Source organism: Stegodyphus dumicola, chromosome 6, assembly GCF_044657685.1.
Source record: "Stegodyphus dumicola isolate Sdum_Otavi_A_Nest chromosome 6, ASM4465768v1".
Lineage (NCBI taxonomy): Eukaryota > Metazoa > Arthropoda > Arachnida > Araneae > Eresidae > Stegodyphus > Stegodyphus dumicola.
The window spans coordinates 151,073,386-151,097,573 of record NC_140773.1 but is presented as its reverse complement, the minus strand read 5'-3'; the positions used below and the strand labels follow the sequence as shown (position 1 = coordinate 151,097,573).

Sequence of the window (24,188 nt, the reverse complement as noted above, 5' to 3'; positions counted from 1 at the left end):
GGGGTCCTTTATTCAGTCTGTACGTACAGACGTCACGCCAAAAAAAAAAGTCCTTATGGATTTGGTTTGGTTTGTGACATTAAGGCAAAATCTCGAAGGCTATCTGCCTACGGGAAGGATTGCTTTCGTGGAGGACTTTCTAAGGGAAACTGGTTTGTATACATGTTGCACATGGGGAAAACTACAAAGGCGCCCTTGCGAACCTTGGGCCGAACTACCAGTGTTCAGCGACTGTACCACTAGGCCGCTGGTGGGCACCAAATGGATTCGGGAACTGTCAAAATGGATATTTTTGTTCAAATATGATAACCGAAGTTTTCCGCGATTATGATTCTTTCTCTACTTCGTGCAAAGAAATAAAAAAGGGAACTTTTAATTTCTTAAAAAAGCTTTGTTTTCAAACAGCTACTACTTAAACAATCAATAATCATCACTTTATGTGGCAGGATTCAAATATTTAACTGTGCTTAAGAGCATTTGTATAACGTCATTCATCACAATGTCATATTCTGCCAATAATTTGACATCAGATAAAAGATAAGTTACGTATGTATCTGAGGAACTTCGTTCTATGTTCGCGAAAACCATTGTGATATATTTATTAAATTAGATTTGTTGTCTTTGGCCTTCCATGGTAACCACTAATACTAAATGTCCAAGCTGGTTTTTTTTTTTTTTTTTTTTTTTTATTAATATTATTATTATTTTTATTATTATTATTTTCTTTTACTTTGATGCCAGGCGCGTAGCCAGTGAGGGAAAAGGGGCCTGTGCCCCAGGGCACCCTCCCTCTGCACCACTACCTATACTTAAAAAAAGGGCTAATTAATTTTCCATAGATAAAGCTTAAATTTTTAAAATTTTGCTTGCCAGGTTCCCAAAATATTCATGTGATTAACAAAAAAATGAACGGAAAATCTACGATTTTTCATTTAGATCAGAAAAAAAATCCTTCCTCAGCTAATAACTGGCGGGAAAATGCTGGTCAGTCCATAAGTTCCTGCACATTAAGAGTATGCGTGGTGAATCTGCCAGGTTTGCAGCGATGAAAATTAATAGTGTACATGATGAACACACTATTAGTGTAAGGACTGCCCAGAAATGGTTTAAAAAATTTAAAGTTGTAAAAAGCAGCATTGATGATGAACCCCATTTTCAGGACGTTTTGAACTGTTAGAACCAAATCAAAGGATTAATTCTGAAGTTTATAGCGAACAACTTTGCCGTCTAAACTCAAAATTGATCAAAAAACGCCACGATTGGTGAATATCAAGAAAGTGTTACTTCATCATGATAACGCTAGACCGCACACAGTCCTCCACGAAAGCTCAAACAACGCTGCAAAAAATTAGTGAATTTAATTGGGAGCTTTTGCCACATCCTGCTTACTCCCCAGATATTGCTTACTCCCTCAAAATAAAGACAAATAAATAAAGACAAATTATTTTCTTCTGTTCATTATGGAAGGATTAATAACTCCGTTTTAGCGACAAATTTTGCTTTGTTATTCACATGAACTTAACAAAGATTATTGCGAACAATGTTGGTTAATTTCAAATGAGGATAGATGTACAAGAAAAGCGCGAGAGAAGTTCTCATCATATCGCAAGCTGTATTGAAAAGAAAATTGGGAAAGAAATAACTGTATTGGATCAAATAATGGAAAAATCTGTAAAAGGGAAATCAATTTTGCTAACTTTTAGAGAGATTAAAATCAAGACAACTATAGCAAAAAATAAAAATGGTTACATACATAGCTAATTTTTTATCTGATGTCAAATTATTGAAGAATATGACATTGTGATGAATGGATGACATTATAAAAATGCTCTCAAGCACTGTTAAATATAAGAATTCTGCAACATAAAATGAGTTAATTCATTCTTTAAGTAGTATTTGTTTAAAACAAATCTTTTGGATGAAGTTAAAATTCTCTTTTTTATTTCTTTGTACAAAGTAAAGAAAGTATCGAAATCGCGAAAATATTTGATCACCGTATTTCAATGGAAATATCCATTTTGACTGTTCTCGAATCCACCAGCGGCCGAGCGGTAAAGTCGCTTAACACTGGTAGTTCGGTCCGAAGTTTGAATTCCCCGAACGGCCTTGCTTCACGGGCCTTCGTAGATTTTCCCATGTGTAACGTGTATACGACCAAGTTTCCCGTAGAAAGACCTACACGAAAGCATCCCTTCCCTTAGGAAGATAGCCCTCGAGACTTTGCAGTAATCTCATAAACCAAGCCGAATCCATTTGTTTATTTTTTATTTTATTTATTTGATCGTGGTGACGTCTGTACATACAGACAGGATTTTTTTTTCAAAAACGATTTTAAAATGGATTCAAAAGGGATTTTTTCTGGACATTTGTACGTTCCGATGTACGTACGTATGTATGCATATATATATGCATCGCATAATTCAAAACCAATTAGCCGTGTACCGTTGAAAGTTTGCACATGGGGCATGTTATAATCTCCATTTGTGAACTTTTCTTTTTGATTGCAATTGCCTGTGTACATTTACATTATAATCGTCCTCTTACGCGGCCTTTTATTTTCGAAATCTTGGTCGTAGGATATGACTACGACCAAGATTTCGAAATTACAATTACAGAAGTTTTTTAAATGACGAAAAATGTTTTGGCTAAGTATAATTTAAAACAACATAATTCTCGAAAAATAACGAAATGTAACTTCCCGGTTCCTATACTTATACCTGGGAAAGTTTTGTACTCATTATGAAAAAATAAATTAGAACAATTACTTATTGTTCTACTAGAGGTAGCCTGGGCTCAGGCACCCCTGGTCAAAGAAAGTCTATACATGTTGTTTTTCCAGGTATCGCAAACACCTTTCCACGGGGAACTGCATATTTTCTGTTCTCAGAAATTCATTAATGAAAATGATTCCCCAAAACGACTACACCTGAAGTTCCAAGAAATTTTGCACTGCCATACAGGGGATCGCCTCTAAGGAGAGGTCAACATTTACCATTGATGTGTTTATTTGTTCCTTTTCCAAGAATCACCGGTTAGAAGATACTTTCTAGAAGTGGAGGCTTGTGAAAAGTTTCTAAGCCTTTTGTTTAAAATTGTTTTACTGACAACTATTGATGAGCCATTAAACTTCAAGCGACTTCTTCATTTCTCTAACTTTGCCGCAGCTTTTCACAAAAATCGTCAATGACTGTTAAAAATGAGATAAATCTCTGCCATGGGATTCATCATTTTAAAGACTGCTTGCTCTCTTCCCTATTCAATTTAACGTGTGTATTCAAATGTGTTTAAAATTATTTATTACACTTCACCACAAATTGCGAACCGATATTTCAAACAAATACTAAAGGCCTTTGTGTAGAAAAAGATACGGAATTTCCCCAAAATCAAAATAGCAGTCATTTTACAATGATTGTTCATTATACAATGACTAATAAATCCATTTTCAAGACAGATTTTGCACTATTAATTGATGGGATATTCTCCACTTGTATTGCTTTTATTTAAATAAATTATCTAGTGTATTCGATTTAATAATTAAACAAAAGCCCATTTAAAAACCTATTTAATATGAAACATTTATGGATTTTCGATAATTTCGGATTCTTTGGGATTTGAATTTCGAGCTAATAAGTTTTCTGTACTATTTAAGAATTTCGGAAATTCTCTTTCATGTACGTTTTACATTTAAAGTACATTTATAATACATCCAAAACCAGATTACATAAATTATTACTCTCATTTGTAATCCTTAAAAAGATTGTAAATAATTATTTTATTTACAATGATGCATAATGAAATAAGTGCATAACAATGCATGCAATATTTTTTCAAGAATTATTTTAATTAATTAGAATTTTAAGGAATTTATTTTATTTTAGAAATAACTCAAAGTTGTCTAAGAAACAGAATGTGAAATTCAATTTGTGAATTTCACTTTCTGAAAGCCTTTCGAGGGAGACTCGATGGTTTAATGTAACCGTAAATGAAAATTTATTAGCCACCGAAGCGTAAGACACTAATAAGGTACAAATAGAATTATATTTAAACTTCGCCATTTAATGATCTTACACAGAACAGCAAATTCATAGCAGCATAAAAAGAATATTTTAAACAGTATTTAAAACTTGTCTTATGACAGTTTTTTTCACAGATTTTAATCTAAGTAAGATTTTTAATAAAAACAATAATTTGAATGTGAATAAAAATGGATTTCAAGCAATGCTTTATCTGTAAGAAGAGTTAACGACTGCTGAGCTACAGAATGCGGTTTTTGCGCTTCTTATGTTCTAGTCAATAACCTGAGACATTTACAATTTTTCTCTCTTTATTTAAAAGATTTATTGGAAATCATTAATTTCAGTATAAAATTGAATTAGTATATCTGTATTATTCAACTATTTTATTTTTTTAAATTGACAGAAGGGGTACAGATTAACTTGTTTATAGTTTATTCTTCAATGTAAAAGAGTTAGAAAAAGGGCTTTGTCCTTTTTTTCCCAGTCACTAACTCAATGTTTCTCACATTTCTTAGAATTTTTAACAGAGTATAAGAGATCAAACAGTTCAATTCTTGGATATAGGAGCAATGAATATGTCGTATTCTAGAAGACCGTGGTTCGAGTCCCGGCGAGGGCATTGCACATTTTTCGTTTCTCCTGCCTCGAAATAACCTAATGTTTCTACAAGCTTTGAAACTGAAAGAAAAAAAAAAAAGTCGTTTTAAGAATTTTTCAGAAATCAATGCTCTACACCAGTGATTATTAACCATTGTGCCGTGGCACTTTTGTGTGCCGCCAAATTCGTAAAGTGTCACGCAAAATTTTAGAAATGTACCTATATAGTAAAAATTATAATTGGTTTAATCCTAGTAAATGGTACACATGAGAATTGGAGAAATTTGGTTTTTAAGACATTAAGCCCGCCAATTGTGGTATCCAAGTCGATTTGGGTGCCGAAGACTTCTATAATTGAATTAACGAAGAGGAAGAACTAATTTCGCTTTCTAATAATCGAGATTTAACCGTAAAATATTCGAAAGAATCAATTAATTCATTTTGCATTAACATTAGATGCGATTATCCCATGATGGCCAAAAATGCTCTAAAAATATTATTACAGTTTTCTACATCTTATTTGGGTTAATTCGGATTTTCCGTATTAACCAACATAAAAACGGAAAAAAGATCAATAATGTTAAATGTAGAGATGATATGAGAGTAGCATCGTCATTTTTACGACCAAATATAAATGAAATTATGAAATACATCAAGCTCAAATTTCTTAATAAAAGTATTCTTATCATGGCGCCACTTGGATTCTGCGCCAGGGGACAGATGCCCTCTTTGCCCCCTCTAGCTACGCCCCTGGGGGAGGAATGCCTTCGTGGAGGACTTTCTAAGAGAAACTGGCTCATATACACGTTACAACATGGGGGAAACCAAGAACACGCCTATGCAGCCAGCCCGTTCGCGGGCTTCGAACCTCGGACCGAACTACCAGTGTTCAGCGACTTTACCGCTCGGCCGCTGGTGAAATTAAATAATGAAGAATCTGCATGAATGTATGTATGTTTCTTGCAATGTGAAAAACAACAGTACCTAGAGACATCAAATTTTGAATAATGTAGTCCTTCACTCGAATATGGACATCTGGAGGCCCAAATTCGGAGTTTGGAATTTGTTTTATTATCTATTTCATGTTTTGTAAAACTTTAACGAATTTTTGGATAACAAACACAACCATTTCAAAGCAAGCAATGGCAACAGTGTACGAAAAAAAAATTGTTTATCTCCAGCGTGCGAGACTATGTACTGAAAATTCTAAAGATAATTTTAATTTATTTTTAATACTGCTGTTCAATTGAATTTTACGGTTTAAATGTGAAGAACATAATGTTTAATAAATAAATGTAACGCACAAAACGTTCAAAAAACGCCCTTTGATAGTAACGTAAAATCTGAAAGCCTTCAGATTTATTTATTTATTTACTTTGTGTGAGTCTATGTTTGCGACAAATAATCAGCCAATTACAAATTAAAAGGAAGTAAAAAAACAAAAGAATTTAAATAGAATAGAAAAATACCCCATTAATGGGCCAAATGTATAAGAGTGCTGAACAATGATAGTTCAACAAAATAGGTTAGAATACCAGCAAACGAGCTTTTATGGTTTTCCTTATGTATAAGGATCTGTACCTTGGCAGTCTCGGCCACGGGGCAGTTATAAAATCACGAGCCTTACGGTTCCATAACACCAAAGATTGTTTCATACGGTTGGACTGAGGGGTTGATGTTGGCGAAGACTGAGGGGGCTGAGGGATAATTTTTTTATTTATTACTTTAATTCATATTCGAAGTTAAGATGCTATAACACGCCGAGCAAATATTAATTTAGAAGTCAAACAACAAAAATCAGCGTTATATTTTCAAATTTTCACAGGACTAGTTTCAATGATTTTACCGAACCATTTGCGCTTCTGCAGCTGAGGATGGTGGTTCGGTAAAACCATCAAAAATAGTCCTGTGAAAATTTGAAAATATAACGTTGATTTTGTTGTTTGACTTCTAAATTGAATTCATATTCCAAGTTTTTCATCGAAGAGCAATACTAATCGCAAAGGAATGACTTGATTAAAATTGACTAATAATGTCTCAACTTCACCGATTTTATAGAGCTGTAAAAGGGAAATGTTTTCTATTTATCCGTATGCTATAACGTGATCCTTGCTCCTATATCCAAGAAGTGAATTGTTTAATTTCTTATGCTCTATTAAAAATTCTAAGAAATATGAGAATCATTGACGGGAGAAAAAGTTAAAAAGCCCTCTTTCTAACTCTTTTACACTTAGGAATCAGCGGTAATAAATAAGTTAACTTGTGCGGCACATTAAAAAGACAGAGTATATAATTTGACTTATGAAAAAGTTTAAATGTGATCGAGTATATCTAAAGTGTTATTGAAGCTTTCATAAATTCCTAATCCATAAACTAATAAATTCAGAATTAAAATAAAAGCTTAAAAATAATTTTAGACTTAAATGATAATCCCAGTGACAAAGTAAATTAATAAAAGAAACTCATTTTTTGTAAGATATTATTATTTCTTCAAGCTATATATCAACATATTCGAATACTATTAATCAAGAGAAAAATATATGTTCCATTTTTCAGTTTTAAAAACAAATTAAATACATGAATTCCTCTTATCGTGACCATCTTCTTTAGAAGACCATAACACGCTGTATTTAATGCATTCGAATTTCACAAAGATAAAATAATACAGATAAAATAATTTAAATTTATATTCAAATAACAAATTCCAATCAATCGCTTAAATGAAGATTGGTAAGAGAAAAATTGTAAATCACTTAGGATACTGACTAGAACATAAAAAGCGTCCATTGTGTGCTCAACCAAAACTAGATGCTTATGTGTATCTAGCTCCCAGACACACAAGTTTTGGCTTTAAAAGTTTTGAATAAAATCTCCTCCCCAAATATTGATGTGCTTTTGCACATAGACGCTAGACTGCCGATAACATCTTGTGACTGTGAACTTTCCGCAAGTGCTTTGTAAACGTTAGAAAATTATAATAGAACTACTATGACGGAAGAGCGCATAAATTCTTTGGCATGAATACATATTCATTATACCAAAGAAGATATCATTTGACAAATTTATTGATATATTTATCAGTTTACAGCCACGGAAAATGGAATTCGGGAATATTTTAACTCCCGAAACAAAATAAAAGGCCAGAAAAATGTTTGCCTTCTTTTATTTTTATTTGCAATTTAACTTTATGTCCAAAATAAAAAGTGCATTTACAACTTTTATGTATTTAATTCAATATATTTATTATATAATTAATTTACTAAAGAAATATTGGTTATATTATCTCCTAATATAAATAAATAAATAAAAAAGAGGAAACCCATATGTAGGAAGTTTAATTCCGAAAATTGTGTTTTAAAGTAACTTGAATGTAATTTATGATAAAAAAATTTTTACGGGTACTTGAATTTAAATCATGAAGAATAAAATTTCAAACTTTGAAAAAGAAATTAAAAACAAGTAATTATCGCTATTGATCGGAAATTAGTTGACTTTTCAATTAGTTGACATTCAACTCCCGTTCAATGAACAATAATTAATAAATGTGAAGGTGTTTTGTCTTTTACTCAAGTAAGAATGATAATGCCAAACTGGCAAATTAAGTTAGGCCAAAATTGTAGTTCCGTGAAGTGATGGGATTTATTTCTTATTTGAATATAAGTAGAGTACCAAAGAACTCATTCTGAATGAAACATTTTCGCTAATATTAGATTCCTTATAAATTTCGAGTGAAAAGCAATTTATGTAGTAAAATTTACAAAATACTTGAGTAAATGTCTTTCGACACCTTCGCTTAGAAAAACTTGTTTTCGAAGTGAATTTTAGATCATTCAATATTATGTAATTATATGTATAGTTGTATTATGAAACCACAGTAAGATGAATTTCAATTTTTTTTAAATATTTCTTTGTTTGTATGTGAGTGTGACCATCAGAAATGAAAGTAAAATACTAGAAGTACTTTTACTAGCATTATTCTATTTTTGTTATTTATATTTCGTTTTTAAAATTGCTCTAACAAAGGTTAAAGCGGTTAAGGTGAAAAAGAAAAATAATTAGTTACGCAAATTAATATGTCTGTGAGGTAATAATTATGAATACGATAATTAAATGGAATATATCCATAATTATGTTACATAATGATATTATTAATACAATTTATAATATCATTATTAATAATATTAAGATAACTGCCATTAATATAATATATTCGTCACGTAATAATTACCTATATACTTGAAGATGCTGTAAGGAGTAGTAGAACAGTATAGCCATAAGCATCATAACGGGCAACCCCCCCCCCCCCCCCCGTAATTTTAGCTGGCTACGCCCATCAATAACTATCATTTTAAAAATTTAAGCCATGAATCTAAACTATTAAATGATGTAAAAGAACCAGGAAAAAAATTGACCAATATTTTTGCATTCCCGTCCGAAGATAACGGTGATACACTTTAATTATATAATATTGAATTCTTGATTCAAATTAATATTGAATTATTTTTCTTTAATTTTTCGGTTTTGCATTATGATGAAAAATTAAAACTGATTGAAGTTTTTGGTAAGCATATTAGAAATACAGTATAGAACATCGATTTTTGCAAAATAAAGTTTATGTCAATAAAATTATTTCCATCAGAAAGGGATGTTGTTAATTCGTGATTTCGGCTTGCTGGCGACGATGTATATGATCTTTGAATTGGATTAAATTTTAATCATTATAATTAGTATTTCATATATTGTTTGTTTAATTTTGTACAGCAAAGCATAAAGAAGTTATCTGTGTATGGGAAGGGATGCCTTCCATAAACATGCCTAGGGAAGGGATGCCTTCCATAGACATGCCTAGGGAAGGAATACCATCCCATTTGTGGAGGACTTACTAAGAAAAACTGGTTTATATTTACTTTATACATAAGGAAGACCATAAAAGCTCGTTCAGCGCGTTCGCTGATATTCTAACTTATGTCTCAGCAATCTTATACATTTTGCCTACTAATGGGCTATGTACTTTTTTCATTCTATTTAAATTATCTTGTTTATACCTCCTTTCTTATTGGTAATTATCGGATTATTTGTCCCAAAAGCACACGCAGACAAAATAAAATAAAATGCTTTGCAGTGAATGAATTATCTGCATATTTAAAACTGCTCTATTAAATCGTTTTAAATAACAAAAATTTAAATTGTTAAATCACTAAGAAAATACAATTTATTGCATTGAAAGCATCAACGTTGACATGCTCTGTATATTTCCCCCAAAACAATTGAATACTTTTGCTGTATTTATTATCTATTCAATATTTAGGTGTGGTATCGCAAAGGTCCGGCCGCCCATGATTTTCGAAGCCCGCGTACGTTTATGCGCTTCACTCTCACTAAGAACGGACCTGCATCATAAAGATATTTGCACCCATGTGCAAATCGGCGGCTGTTTGAACCCTGATAAGTATCATTTTCAGAAAAGCACCCTTCATAAAAGTGCATCCTTATGTAAGTTAATTTTTTTTTCATTACTGATTAATTAAGCAGGGGATCAAATAAATCTTCAGCACCTTTATGCAAATTCACTCCACTGGACTTTGCACCCTCTGCAGAAATGTGTAACGGGCGCTTTCGTAGAAAGATGTTTTTCATAAAGGTGGGGAAAATTAATTCCATCTTGTGTCATTAATTAATCTGTAATGCAAATGAAAAACACATTCGCATAAAGAACCCTGGCTTCAAGTGTCCATATCCTTATTAGAGGTTGCATTTTAAAAAAAATAAGAGATTGATTTTTTGTAAGGAACTTACGCCTTTATGCCAAGGAACCCTTATAAAGAATTTCATTTTTTTGAACAGCAAGGAAAGGCAAGGTGAGCTGCATAATATACATTTATTCTAGATACTCCTGTTGGAACCACAACTGCATGTATGTCTGTGCATTTTAGTTTTGGCATAAGCATATATACACATGTTCCATAACATGCGACCCGTCCTCCTACATGCCAGGTGTTTGGGTTGATCTTTACCATTTGACACTCTACATTCTTACCCTTAAGGGCAAGGGCGTAGCTAGAGTTTCTAGCGCCCGGGGATAACTGAAGAATTTACGCCCCTTTCTATGTGCCAAGAATGGAAAAAAATTCATTAAAAAATTCCGTAGCATCCACTTAGCGACCCCTGGATGCTGCGGCCGGGGACAGATGTCCCCCCTTGCCCCACCCTATCTACTTTCTGCGCATGCGCGTAAGACCTTTATGGCTGCGAAGATGCGTGTGCGCAGGCGCATAGTACGTTTACGCATGCGCGTTTAATGTCTAATGGACGGTATAAGCTAAGCTAAAATTATATAATTCAGTTAATGTAGCAGATTGCGTTGCTCCTTAATCTTCGAATTGGATCCGGCTTATTATTTTTTGCAGACTGTTGGAACAATTTTATAAAAGTAAGCTTGAACTTTCGATTATGTCAAATAGAATTTCCGATATATATTTACTAATATGTAAAGGATCTACAAAGCAAAAGTATGTTTAGAAGTCCATTAAACAAAAAGTGGAATTGCTGCAAAAAATGTATAAAGGCCTAATCATTTGTTTATCTAACCATTCCGAAATCTGTTTATCAATTTCACGCTGTTCTGCGGCGGGGGGAACGCCACGGCGCGCAATGAATTGGAAGTTGATCTGTCAGCAATAACCTTATCTTCAGAGCAGATGTTTTTATTTTATTTGGATTATAATTCCTTACTAAATGTAGTATTTCATCTTGATGTACTCCGTCTTTGATATAATTTAAATCAAATTCCTCGTCATTATAATTCGCTTCCGATAGTGAAGAAAGTGACACAAAGGTTATTGAAAACGAATAAATTTCGATTGACAAATTAGTCGGTATTCTCGACACAGCAATTATAGGACTTGAACAGCGGAACTTTGTAACTAAACAAGAAATTATGTCTGTTTAATAGAATTAAAGAGAAAGTATTATCACATGAAACGAAGCAACTTACATTGAAAGAAATGTTTAATAAAGTAAACAGATAATTATTAAGCTTTTTTTTTTTTTTTTTTTTTTTTTTTTTTTTTTTTTTTTGGTAAATTTTGACATCCTTTAGATGGGAATTGTTCTTTATTTCATAAATTACGGTTTCATATTTTTAATTTTATAATTTCTGCATGCTATCTTACCAGATTTAAGCTGATGATCTATAATCCGGAATCGCCGAAGTCCCAACGAGTCCGGATTAACGACTTTTAACTGTATATAACAGAGAGATGGATTGTACTTTGCCGATGCACATGAGAGGTTACCTATAAATTGGGAAACTTAACAAAGCAAAGTTATTTCTATTTATGTCATAACGAAAAACAAATTGAATATTATATAATAAAACTATAAAACATGGCGTCATATTAATCTAATTTACTGGAAAACAAGTCGGAAAAAAACTAATCCTTACTAATAGGAAGAGTTATAGGTATTTTTTGCTCTTTAAAGCGGTCCTTAACGGTATAATCGGAAGCCCGCCCGCCTAGAAATCATGAGGTTAGGAGTTCAAAACTTGCCGAGGCAAACGTATATTTTTCCTGCCTATTGGCGCCTGAAGTAAAATGTGGTAGCCTATAATATGTCACTATCAGGATTTAGCGACTGATCCTTACCTTCCTTGTCGCCCTTGAAGTGGGGGAGAATGCAAGGAATTTTCTCCTTTATTACCGCATGCATCCGTGGTGTAATTAGAAATAAGTACTGCTAGCAATGGAAAATTTGGCTAGGGTATTGCACCTTTTTCATATTCTGGCTAGGCAGAAGAGTAAAAGGGGGAGCAGAACAGCCTGGCCACTGATTAAGAGGAGAGGCCTCCGAAGAACCTTAAGTTTTTAAGTATATATTAAAAAAAAAAAAACGAAGCTAAAATGTGGTCTGTATTGGGAGAATCAATCCCTAACTCATAACTGGCACTCAAGATTTTTTTTGGACAGTGTATGTTTCAATTGCTCCATGTTAGAGAAGCTTTTTGAAGTTGAAGTAGATTAAAAACTATCTTCGATCAACAATGTGCCAAGATTTAATGGCTTGTCAGTCTTTGTGCATTGAAAATACGGTAGCTAAACATGTTAATTAATTTTTGACAAAACTATAAACAAACTTTTTATTTAAATTCACTAAAAACTTTTATAGCCAAAATTCACTAAAAACATTTATAGCCTTTTTATTTTTAGAAAAGTTAACAATATTTTTTAAATCATCAAAAATAGCTGATTAATAAGCATTTTTAAATATAAATTTGTTTTCTAAATGTAATTTTTCCCCTTAATCTTAAGACTTGCTTTTCAAATCAATTCAAATATTTAATTTTAATTAAATAAATGTTAATTTTATATTTGTGTTGACATTTTGTATGGTGATCATTCCAATATAATGTGACCAAGTGAGATTTCCATCCTGAGCATCGATAATTAAGTCTGGCACTGCAGATAGAATTTTGCATATTTGCCCTATTTCTTACTTTGACAAATGAAATGATTTTACAAAATTACATGTTTTATTTGTACAATTTTTCCATCCTTAGATCAGTCATTATACTAAGCATAAAAACCTATTTCAAACATTCTGCGTGTGTGTATTTATGTTTTATTTAAGCTAATAGAAAATATTTAATAATGGAAATTTCCTTCATCCAGAGTCAGTTTACAATCCATAAAAGATAATAAGATTAATACCAGTAATAATGTATAAATAATGTAAATAATGAGTAAAATGCATAATATATTTTAATAAATGAAGCTGGAAATTGCAGATGTGTGAATCTTGAAATAAATACTGATAACCAAAAAAAAACAGAATAGAAATTTGTGCTTATTTTAAAAGTGAATGATACAGGCAAAGTTAAAATAAAAATAAACATTATCAATGAAGAGTAACATTACTTATACTACATTAAGGGGCATCAAATGTGTATATGTAAATGTGTGCATTAGTGGTATTTATGACTTTACACTCATGGGGGGAGGGAATCAGAATTTTTTTAATAGGTAAAAAAGCTAATGGGATAAATGAAACTAAGGGAATTATTGATATGTTGTCCTCTATTAAAGACATATGTGTTATTTTGTTCCATTGGCTAATTCATTTTCACATTGGACTTGTAATTGAATTTTAAATTAAGAATGAATCTGTGTGCTTTTTCAGGGAAGGGAAGTTATGCTTTATAAAATTATAAGTATGCAATATTTACAATTAAACATAAAATGAGAGGTGTATGAAAAAATTACAAGAAAAAAAGGGAATTTTAAATTTTTTGACAGGATGAAATTTAAAATGCTTATCAGTCATGGTTAATAAAACTTAGCTGAATATATGTATCAAATTTTTTGAGAATAAAAATTGAAGCTAACAGAATGATAATAATAAATTAAAAAATTTATTTACATGCATACAATTTTATGTTAAATATACAGAAAATTTTCATACGAGAATACAAGAATAAAGAATTGTTTTATTAAAGAGTCTTGAAATAACTGTAGCTTTTTCTTTCACTTTTAAATTCAATAACTCTTAAAATTATAGTGATATTTATAAAAGCATAATAAAAATAATTTGATTAAACATTCCTTTTACATATTAGGCCAACTAATATTACATATTACAGCTCATTAAATGTTTCTGGTATGGAAAAAAGGATCCTTCTAAAAAATTTTCTTAACATATATATAACTATAAATGTATCAGTTCATTTTTTCTATAATTATGTTTTATGAAAATATTCTTAAACTATTGAAAAGAATGAAATTTCCTTCGTTTTCAAATGATTATGAGATATATTTTAATGTAATGCTGATAAAGAAGATATTTTTAACATTAAAACAGAAAAATCTAAAATAGCTAATACATAGACACCTTGAATAAAAATTTGCAAGGGAAAAATTATAAATATTAATGAAAATAAAATTTTCATAGCACATAATTTTAGCATTTTAGTAAAAAATTATAAAAATTGCACCATTATACTTTACATACAGCCACTTTACTGAGATATTTATTTCAATATTAAATATATAAATTTCATGTTTCATTTCCTGTTTATCTATTTCACTATCTTCTAATTTGACAAATTTTGTCTCAAATCTCAGATAATGCATTAATTCTAGATTCAGCAGCAATTACTTTCACAAAACATATATGAAATTAACAAGATGCTATTAATTTTGCACAAAGGCTTTCCATATAAAATTAACTTCTCAGATTTTCTACATTTATATAGTTCTATATAAAAAGAGCATCTATTTTGGAACATAATGACCAATATGAAGTAATAATACATAAGTTATAATTTCAATAGTCACAGCATACTGAGATAATACATTTGGCTCATTGTAGAACCATAGCCTGCATACCCAGCAATGCAATCATTACCATAGTCTTCATATCCAATGATACAATCATTTTGCTTATCATATGATAAGCTTGCTTTAAGTTGATTTCATTAAAGGGTACAATAGAATACCTGCCATAGCTTTTCAGTTTATTGCCGTATAACTTTATCGCACTAAGCACAGCAACTGAAAAATTGGTCACAAGATTTGTGGTTTAATTGTCTGATTTTCCGAGATTTAGGTATTAAGTTTTTATTTTAACTGATATTACTCTTTGGAATGTCACTGGGTTTGCTTGATGCAGCCACTTTCCCTGAAGATGGTTAGCTTGGCTGTTCACAGCTTTAATGAAGCTTGCCGCAGGGTGGTGAATTCTACTGCATAACTAAGCAAATAGCTCCTTCACATTTACAAGTCTGCTGCTTCTGCACACCTAATCAGCTGGAAGGGATAAAAATTATAAACATAAATAATTACAAAATCGATTCACAATAAATTTTATATTTTAGTTAATTTATTTATTGAATAAAATAAATATGAAAGTAAATAAAAAGCAGCCCTGAATTAAAATATTAGTAATACTCATAGTGTAACAACGCTGATACTGCAAATGCTAAATTAAACGAGTATTGGGACTTTAAAGCATTAGAAATGAGTGAGTGTTGCATACAAAGGTTAGCATTTTGGATGCATAAATTCATGTCACACATAGAGAAAATTATGAAAACTTCCATGCAGCCAGTCTATTTGGCAGGATACACAAGTAATAAACATGTTTAATAATGAAACATAATAAAAATATTAATAATTAATGAGGGAAAATTTATAGTTTTGTTCTTTTTATTTAAGTTAATATTTCTATTGTGAAAACTATCTAACTTAATACACTATTCACTTTCTCTTTGCCAGTACTAAACATTAATTCTGAATTATAATAAATTTTCTAACTGCTCTGTTATTCATTCACAATAGTAATGGCTTGAGTTAATTTCTTCTGCGTTTATTTCATTTATAACCTCCCAAAGTTTTCAACTACATTTTATCCTATAGTTCTAATCTGAGGTAATGTGCTGCAAATATCAAGTGTTAAACTGTCATAATAATAATACTATAGACAACTGAAGTTAACAAGCACATATTGTAAAGCTTCAATCATATGCAGAAGTGATTTATATGCAAGTACAGTCAAAAGTCGTTAATCCGGACTCGTCGGGACTTCGGCGATTCCGGATTATCGATTTTTCTGGATTATAGATCATCAGTTTAAATCTGGTAAGATGGCATGCAGAAATTATAAAATTAAAAATATGAAACCATAATTTATGAAATAAAGAACAATTATGATCTAAAGGGTATCAAAATTTACAAAAAGAAAAAGCTTAATATTTATTTGTTTACTTTATTAAACATTTATTTCAATGTAAGTTGCTTCGTTTCATGTGATAACACTTTCTCTTTAATTCTATTAAACAGACATAATTTCTCGTTTAGTTACAAAGTTCCGCTGTTCAAGTCCTATAATTGCTGTGTTGAGAATACCGACTAATTTGTCAATGGAAATGTTTTCGTTTTCAATAACCTCTGGGTCACTTTCTTCACTATCGAAAGCGAATTATAATGACGAGGAACTTGATTTAAATCATATCAAAGACGGAGTACATAGACATGAAATACTATACTTAGTAAGGAATTATAAGCCAAATAAAATAAAAACATCTGCCCTGAAGATAAGGATAGTGCTGACAGATCAACTTCCAATCCGCGGCGTGAAATTGATAAACAGATTTCGAATTTCAGAACATACTTTCGCTTTGTAGATATAAATTACATATTAGTAAATATATATCGGAAATTCTATTTGACATAATCGAAAGTTCAAGCTTACTTTTATGGAATTGTTCTAAAAGTCTGCAAAAAATAATAAGCAGGATCCAATTCAAAGATTAAGGAGCAACGCAATGTGCAACATTAACTGAATCAGATAATTTTAGCTTAGCTTATACCTCCGTTACGCATTAAACGCGCATGTGCACAAACATATTCGCAGCCGTAAAGGTCTTACGCGCACTCTTAAACGCCTGTGCGCATGCGTGAACGCAACGCATGCGCAGAAAGTTTGTAGCTTTGAGGTCCAGATTATAGATCATTCCGGATTATGGGTGTCCGAATTAACGACTTTTGACTGTATATCTTTATCATTTGGCCAATTTGAATTCAACAAAATAATCTAATTTTCATAACTTTCTCAATTTTTATTGTCTGCAGATAATCAAAACCATTTTTAAAGAGGGACTACTGCACATTATTGTTAAGAAATATATCACATTGACATTCTTCAGCTTTATTACTTTTTAACTTTAACAAATTAATATTTAAGTACTAAAAATTAAATATAACACAGTTACAGCTCTGAAGCTATGTGACAGATGCAACGAGCGAAAGCTCTGAAGTCAGATTCCAATCAGTCTGGGTTGTATTTATTTTGCATATAAAACAATACATGTGAATTCTAGTTAAATAGAACCAATGACTAAAAAGCACTTGTTTTAAAAAATACATAATAAAAATGTATTTTTCATATTACATATCAATACAAAATAGCATATTAAAATAAAGTCGTAGCTGCCCGGATGGTATAGTGATTAGGGAAGCCTGAGTACAATACTGAGGGACCCGGGTTCGAATAACAAACAAGGCATGGATGTAAATTATCTGTCCCTTCATAGGAGGCAAAGGTGGCCTGCCTATTAGGTGCCTCCATAATAGATCACCATATCTGATTTTAAGAGTGGCCAATGCCGGCATAGGCAAGCATCCACCATTGGAAACAAGAAGTACATGTGCAAGAAATGGAGTTATTCTGATGCTAATGGTTTCATAAAATTAATTATTCTTTTCTGATAACTCGATTCATAATTATAATGTGGGGAAAAAAGAAGAAATATAGAATATCAAATCCCATTTACTTTCATGAACCAAAGTATGAAAGTAACAGCACAGTGTATAAAAATGTTGAACAACTGCATCGTTTGTTAACACAGTTATAACTGAAGTACTGTTTTAAAGAAGGGTATGGAGTTTTAGGGCAATTAGCATATACTTTGATGCTTCTTATTTCATTAAAGCTAATTCTTATATATAGGCATAGTAATGTTTTGCTCATCAGCATTTTATGAATTATTGACAATTTCAAAACAAGAAGTATAAATATGCAAAATAAAATAAGGAGCTGTACGACTTAAAGCTCATATAAATTGGAATACCTTATGTTGGAGCATTGCTGAACTCTACTTAAAACAGAATAAAATGATAAATGAAAATCAAAACACTACTATATACGCACTGTATGTTACTTCCTTATTAAAGCAGACAGTCTGGATATATTTAAAAGTTACAAATTTGGTGATTCAATCAGCTTATTTTGTTATGGTGTCTTTATTAAACAATAATCAAATGTCACCTATGGATATTCTAATATACTTTAAGAACATTAGGCTTAAATAAAAAGTTAAACTTTACCTTTCTGGATTTTGGAAAGCCTAACAGATTTCAGTTCACAAAAGCCCCATTTATTGCTATTACAGGCCACACATCGAGCAAAAGCTTTCATTGAAGGGCAGTTCAACCTGAAATCACCATTTAAAATTTCATGATCAGGGTAACAATACAAAGGTTTAGCACTTGGCTTATAAATAATCCTGCTCTTTCAGAAAAATTTAATTGCCATGACAATAGATTTAGGTTGGTAACTTATTTCTGTAAAAAAATGTTATGCCCTTTCCAGGAAAAACATGAGCACACCTATTTACCATATAACATATTCCTCGAAGTATAACACAATGGCTTCAAATCACATTAATTAGAAAGTTTGATTTCATTTCTACTTTAACCAGGTTGCCTTCATGGCCATATGACATACAATATATTCTTTAAAATAAAGACTAATGTAACAGATTCAAATAACAAATTTAAAAGTTTTGCCCCATAAGTGAAAACATAACTTTGTGAAATAAATCTTGCATCCAATTTAAGGCCATGAGAACTGATGTTTGACAAATACTAAAGAAGGTTTATTTATATTTTTGATGCATTAGACATGAACCTGATTTAATCAAAAAAACTTGAATATGGGGGATAGGTTGGAATAGCTTTAACTTCTTTGATAAGCTGAAGCATGTTTAGAACAAAATGTTTTAATGACAGGTAAATTTCCATCATTTGCAAATCATTATATTATTAGAAAATACATTTTAATGAGATACTAACAACTATGACATTTTATGCATAAAAAGAGTAAAAATTAAGCCAGTTATCATTTGGCTTTGTGGTGTCATCGAAGCTTTGCTTCTTCTCCCAGCATAAATTCTTTGGTGTTACACTACTATACTGTCAACAATATTATTTTCATATTAGTTCCACAACAGTAAATTAGCATGTTCCAGTTCAGAGTTTGAATGCATCTGAAATGTTTTGTGCACAGTTTGAATTTAAGAAAAATCTCTTTCCTTCAGACTTATATTTTCAGCTTAATATTCTAATGATTTACTTTTTTTGAAATCATATACTACAGATATATCCATTTGACTTTGAAGGGAAGATTAATAATTTTTATCTTCTTATATCCTACCCATATATCTTTCTTTCTGAGTAGCTATGTGCAGAGTTAAAAAATGTATAGATATATAAAAATAATAAGGATAGCTTAATTATTTTTATTGAGAAAAATTAAATGGGCATAGCTATATATGTAAGAATACATAATTAAATTAGTCCAAATCATATTTAATGCATCTCCATATTTATTTTAATATTTTCATTTAATATGTATTTAAATGCACTAATCATTTTATCATTAGAATTCTAGTAAAAGTAAGAAAAAAGCTATAATAAATTAAATGCTGTTGTTGTTGGTTTCATTTTAACTTTGCCCAGTTTGTCTTCATGGCAATAGCAATATTTATAACATATATAATACTTAAAAAAGGAACTTTTTGTTATGTTAATAATAATAATTTGCTTCATTTAACTCCCAAAACCCCATAAACGTTTTGCGAAAATATAAAAAACTTTATTTTCTTTTACCGTAATGTTCGAAAAATAAACCCCATAAACGTTTTGCGAAAATATGAACTAATAATGATTTGCGACTTTCAAACTTTATTATCTCTTACCCTAATGTTCGAAAAGTAAACAGAAAATTTCCCTTTTCCTCCTTCAGGAAAATTCCCTGTGTGGGTTGCAACAATTATCAGGGTTACCATATTCTGGCGCACGTACGCTCACTTCCGATGTAAACAAATCCGCAATTTCGCCAAGTGCCGGTTATGGAAACATCCCCTGATTTCCAATAACGTCTGGAAAGTTGAGCGCAGATAACCAAAATATTTGCCCAGCCAGATATTTAACATTACTATTAATACGATATCAAAGAGAACATGAAAAAATGAGTATATTTGTTCAAAAGAACACAAAAATACAAGAACATATTACATTTGGTGGTACACTACTATACTGTCAACAATATTATTTTCATATTAGTTCCACAACAGTAAATTAGCATGTTCCAGTTCAGAGTTTGAATGCATCTGAAATGTTTTGTGCACAGTTTGAATTTAAGAAAAATCTCTTTCCTTCAGACTTATATTTTCAGCTTAATATTCTAATGATTTACTTTTTTGAAATCATATACTACAGCTATATCCATTTGACTTTGAAGGGAAGATTAATAATTTTTATCTTCTTATATCCTACCCATATATCTTTCTTTCTGAGTAGCTATGTGCAGAGTTAAAAAATGTATAGATATATAAAAATAATAAGGATAGCTTAATTATTTTTATTGAGAAAAATTAAATGGGCATAGCTATATATGTAAGAATACATAATTAAATTAGTCCAAATCATATTTAATGCATCTCCATATTTATTTTAATATTTTCATTTAATATGTATTTAAATGCACTAATCATTTTATCATTAGAATTCTAGTAAAAAGTAAGAAAAAAAGGAACTTTTTGTTATGTTAATAATAATAATTTGCTTCATTTTTTAACTCCCAAAACCCCATAAACGTTTTGCGAAAATATAAAAAACTTTTTCTTTTACCGTAATGTTCGAAAAATAAACCCCATAAACGTTTTGCGAAAATATGAACTAATAATGATTTGCGACTTTCAAACTTTATTTTCTCTTACCGTAATGTTCGAAAAGTAAACAGAAAATTTCCCTTTTCCTCCTTCAGGAAAATTCCCTGTGTGGGTTGCAACAATTATCAGGGTTACCATATTCTGGCGCACGTACGCTCACTTCCGATGTAAACAAATCCGCAATTTCGCCAAGTGCCGGTTATGGAAACATCCCCTGATTTCCAATAACGTCTGGAAAGTTGAGCGCAGATAACCAAAATATTTGCTCAGCCAGATATTTAACATTACTATTAATACGATATCAAAGAGAACATGAAAAAATGAGTATATTTGTTCAAAAGAACACAGAAATACAAGAACATATTATATTTCGCAGTATTTAATAAGAAAAATGGGTGAATAAGTACATAAATGACACGAATTTTTTTTCTTCCTTTTAACTGCACACACAAACCAATAAACTATATACAATTCATAAATAATTTTGCATTCATTAATTAAATATTTACAAACTCAAAAATAATTCTTACCTATACATTCAGCAGAAAACGAATTATGCCTATAATTGCGGTCTGTGCAAGAAAAAAAATGATTAAAATTAATAAAAAAAGACAAATTAATTAAAAAAGACTATTCATTTAAGTGGAAAAAGCATTAGAATTTTAATTTATTTGAATTTCAACTTAAAATTTGGAACAATAGATATCACTCGTATACTCACCACTACACCATTCCACCACGTTCGAGAACAAAATGGCGCTCGATTCGCATGGCACATTGGAGACATGTTCATGCGCAGATGGTCTCTGCACAACCAGTCGTACGTTTAGCATTACCATGTTTGAGCTAGCCGTCCGACGTCGTACGGGTAGACACTTCCGCGACCCAAACCCTACCCCGCTTTTCGAGTTTTTGACGTCATGGACAAATCGACTAGTTTCGCCTGGATGGTAATTCTTGAGCATGCGCTGAAGGGTGAGATGTAACATAACAGAACTTTGGCTTGCGCACGGTGAGTAGGAGTAAATACGACGCGCCTTCAGGGAAATGACGACATGCGCATTAATCTGCGCAGATGTTCAGGGAGGAACCGGAAACTAGCGTCTGAGGGGCTAGACGCTTGTCACTTTTGACTACTACGACGGGCTTTCGAAAGAATTGTGGTGCTGAATAGTGTGTTTATGTGCTAATTGTGAGATTTTCGCAATTTAAATTATTATGAGTGGGAATTTACGCAAAATCTTTAGTGAATGGTTATTGTTTATCGCCGTAGTGTATTTGAGGAAAGAGGAGAATAATTCACTGACTGCTGATGTATACATTAACAGTATGAAAAATTTGGAAGGTGATACTCCGCAATAAATGTGCTGCATTTCATCGCAAAATTCAGCGACGCCAGTAAAACAAACGAAAGTGTTCGAAAAACTTATCCACATCTGAAGTCACTATACAAAAATTGTATGTGTGCCAATACAGCAATTTAAATAATAAAAAAAATGCAGAAAACTTCAGATCAAGAAATAAGAATTGCAGTGACTATGTGCTTAAAAACTACGAAGCATTCTGCAGCCTTTCGTGCCAAAATCAAGGTTGACAAATAGATTAATACATTTTATTGTTTCTTTTAGTGTATATATTTCAAAACTTGAACAGTTGTTTAATTGATTAAAACAGCAATAAAAAGTTCATTTATAAAGATATACAAGGAAATTCATAATTCATTGCTTTGGTGAACAACTGAAATTTTCTAAATTACCTAACTTTATACATTAAATATCTTCGTAATGCTCTGTTTTATAAAAGATTAACTACTTCTAAAAGCTAACTACTAACTAAAAGCTTAGCTACTTACTATTCATCTGTTATACATTAAAATATTTTCTGATTTATTTACTAAATGCGTAATCAATCATCAGGATTATTAAATGTATTAAGAATTTCATACCTGCTTGTGCAGTGTGAATGCATGTTTGTGTAATGAACTTTGATTTTCATGAACGAAAAAGAAATACAATCTCCGAATAAGTACTTTTTTGTTTTCCAGTTCCTGCGTTTAGCTGTAAAAGTAAATTCACTTCAAGTATGTGTCTGTGTAATTTTGACGATGTAAATGCTGAAATGTATGCATAGTAAAAACTCAACAAAAAAATATCCAGAAAGCTCTTGAAATTTTGGATAGCTGAGCATATAAAAAATGAAATATTGTAATAAGTGAATGGAAGAATAAACTACTAGTCTAAAATCATAAAAACAGTTCATCTTATTTGTATCAACTTGATTATCAAAAGCCAATATTTAATATTATGCACGATTTTGAAAAAAATGTATGCTGCTGATCTTTGGAATATGATAACGTGTGATTTTTACAATGGTAGTTATGTGGATTAAGACTGCAAGTTGAGACTTTAAATATGAACAATAGTAATCTGAAAATTTGAAGTAGTAATTTTATATCCAACAATCTCTGCCAAATAACTTCCATGTTTTAAGTAATTAAAAAATATATTTTAACCACTTATTATTAATTTTATAAAGTACATTCTATAATTTAAATTTTATTTACTTTCATCTATATTTAATGTTTGCCATTATAAATTTCATACTATGTACTTTTTTTTAAGATTTCATAGTTATTTATGTAAAAAAGGGATTTATGTGCAACAGATATTCAGTGAAAATCATTTAACACAAAACTGAGGGGACTGAAATATTCTTTCGTGTTATTGAATATTGAAAAGAAAAGAGAAAAAAAAAAAAAAAAAAAAACATATATTCAACAAAATTAAGCTTATTAGAGTACATTTTATTTACATAGATATGTATATGTGCATGTATTTAATAAAAACCAATGAAACAAAAACATCCACAAGAACTTAATGGAATTCAATACAAAATTTTCAAGTTTTTGAAAAACTAAACATTTTTTGAGTTTTGGGAAAATAATCTGATATTTTTCTTTGCATTGTCTTTTTTAGCATTTTTGCCTAGCACAGGTTTCTCCCCTATATCGGGTTCAAAAGGAAAATTTTGTAAAGCCTCTTTTCACGTCATTTCCCTCTTGGCGTCAA

General features: G+C 31.0%; 2 long non-coding RNA genes across 5 annotated transcripts in view; one reads left to right on the top strand and one right to left on the bottom strand.

Annotated features, from left to right (window-relative positions):
- Nucleotides 1-24,188, top strand: part of LOC118198150 (uncharacterized) — a 66,588-nt gene that overhangs the window by 19,789 nt on the left and 22,611 nt on the right. The window lies entirely within an intron of this gene.
- On the bottom strand, nucleotides 14,001-21,775 carry LOC146996869 (uncharacterized). Of its 2 annotated transcripts, XR_015041731.1 has the most exons (3): nucleotides 21,651-21,775; nucleotides 18,494-18,600; nucleotides 14,001-15,415 (listed from the first exon to the last, which is right to left on the bottom strand). It is a non-coding gene; the product is annotated as an uncharacterized LOC146996869 (long non-coding RNA). The 2 variants fall into 2 exon arrangements; XR_015041730.1 differs by lacking the exon at nucleotides 21,651-21,775 and having other exon boundaries at nucleotides 18,494-19,988.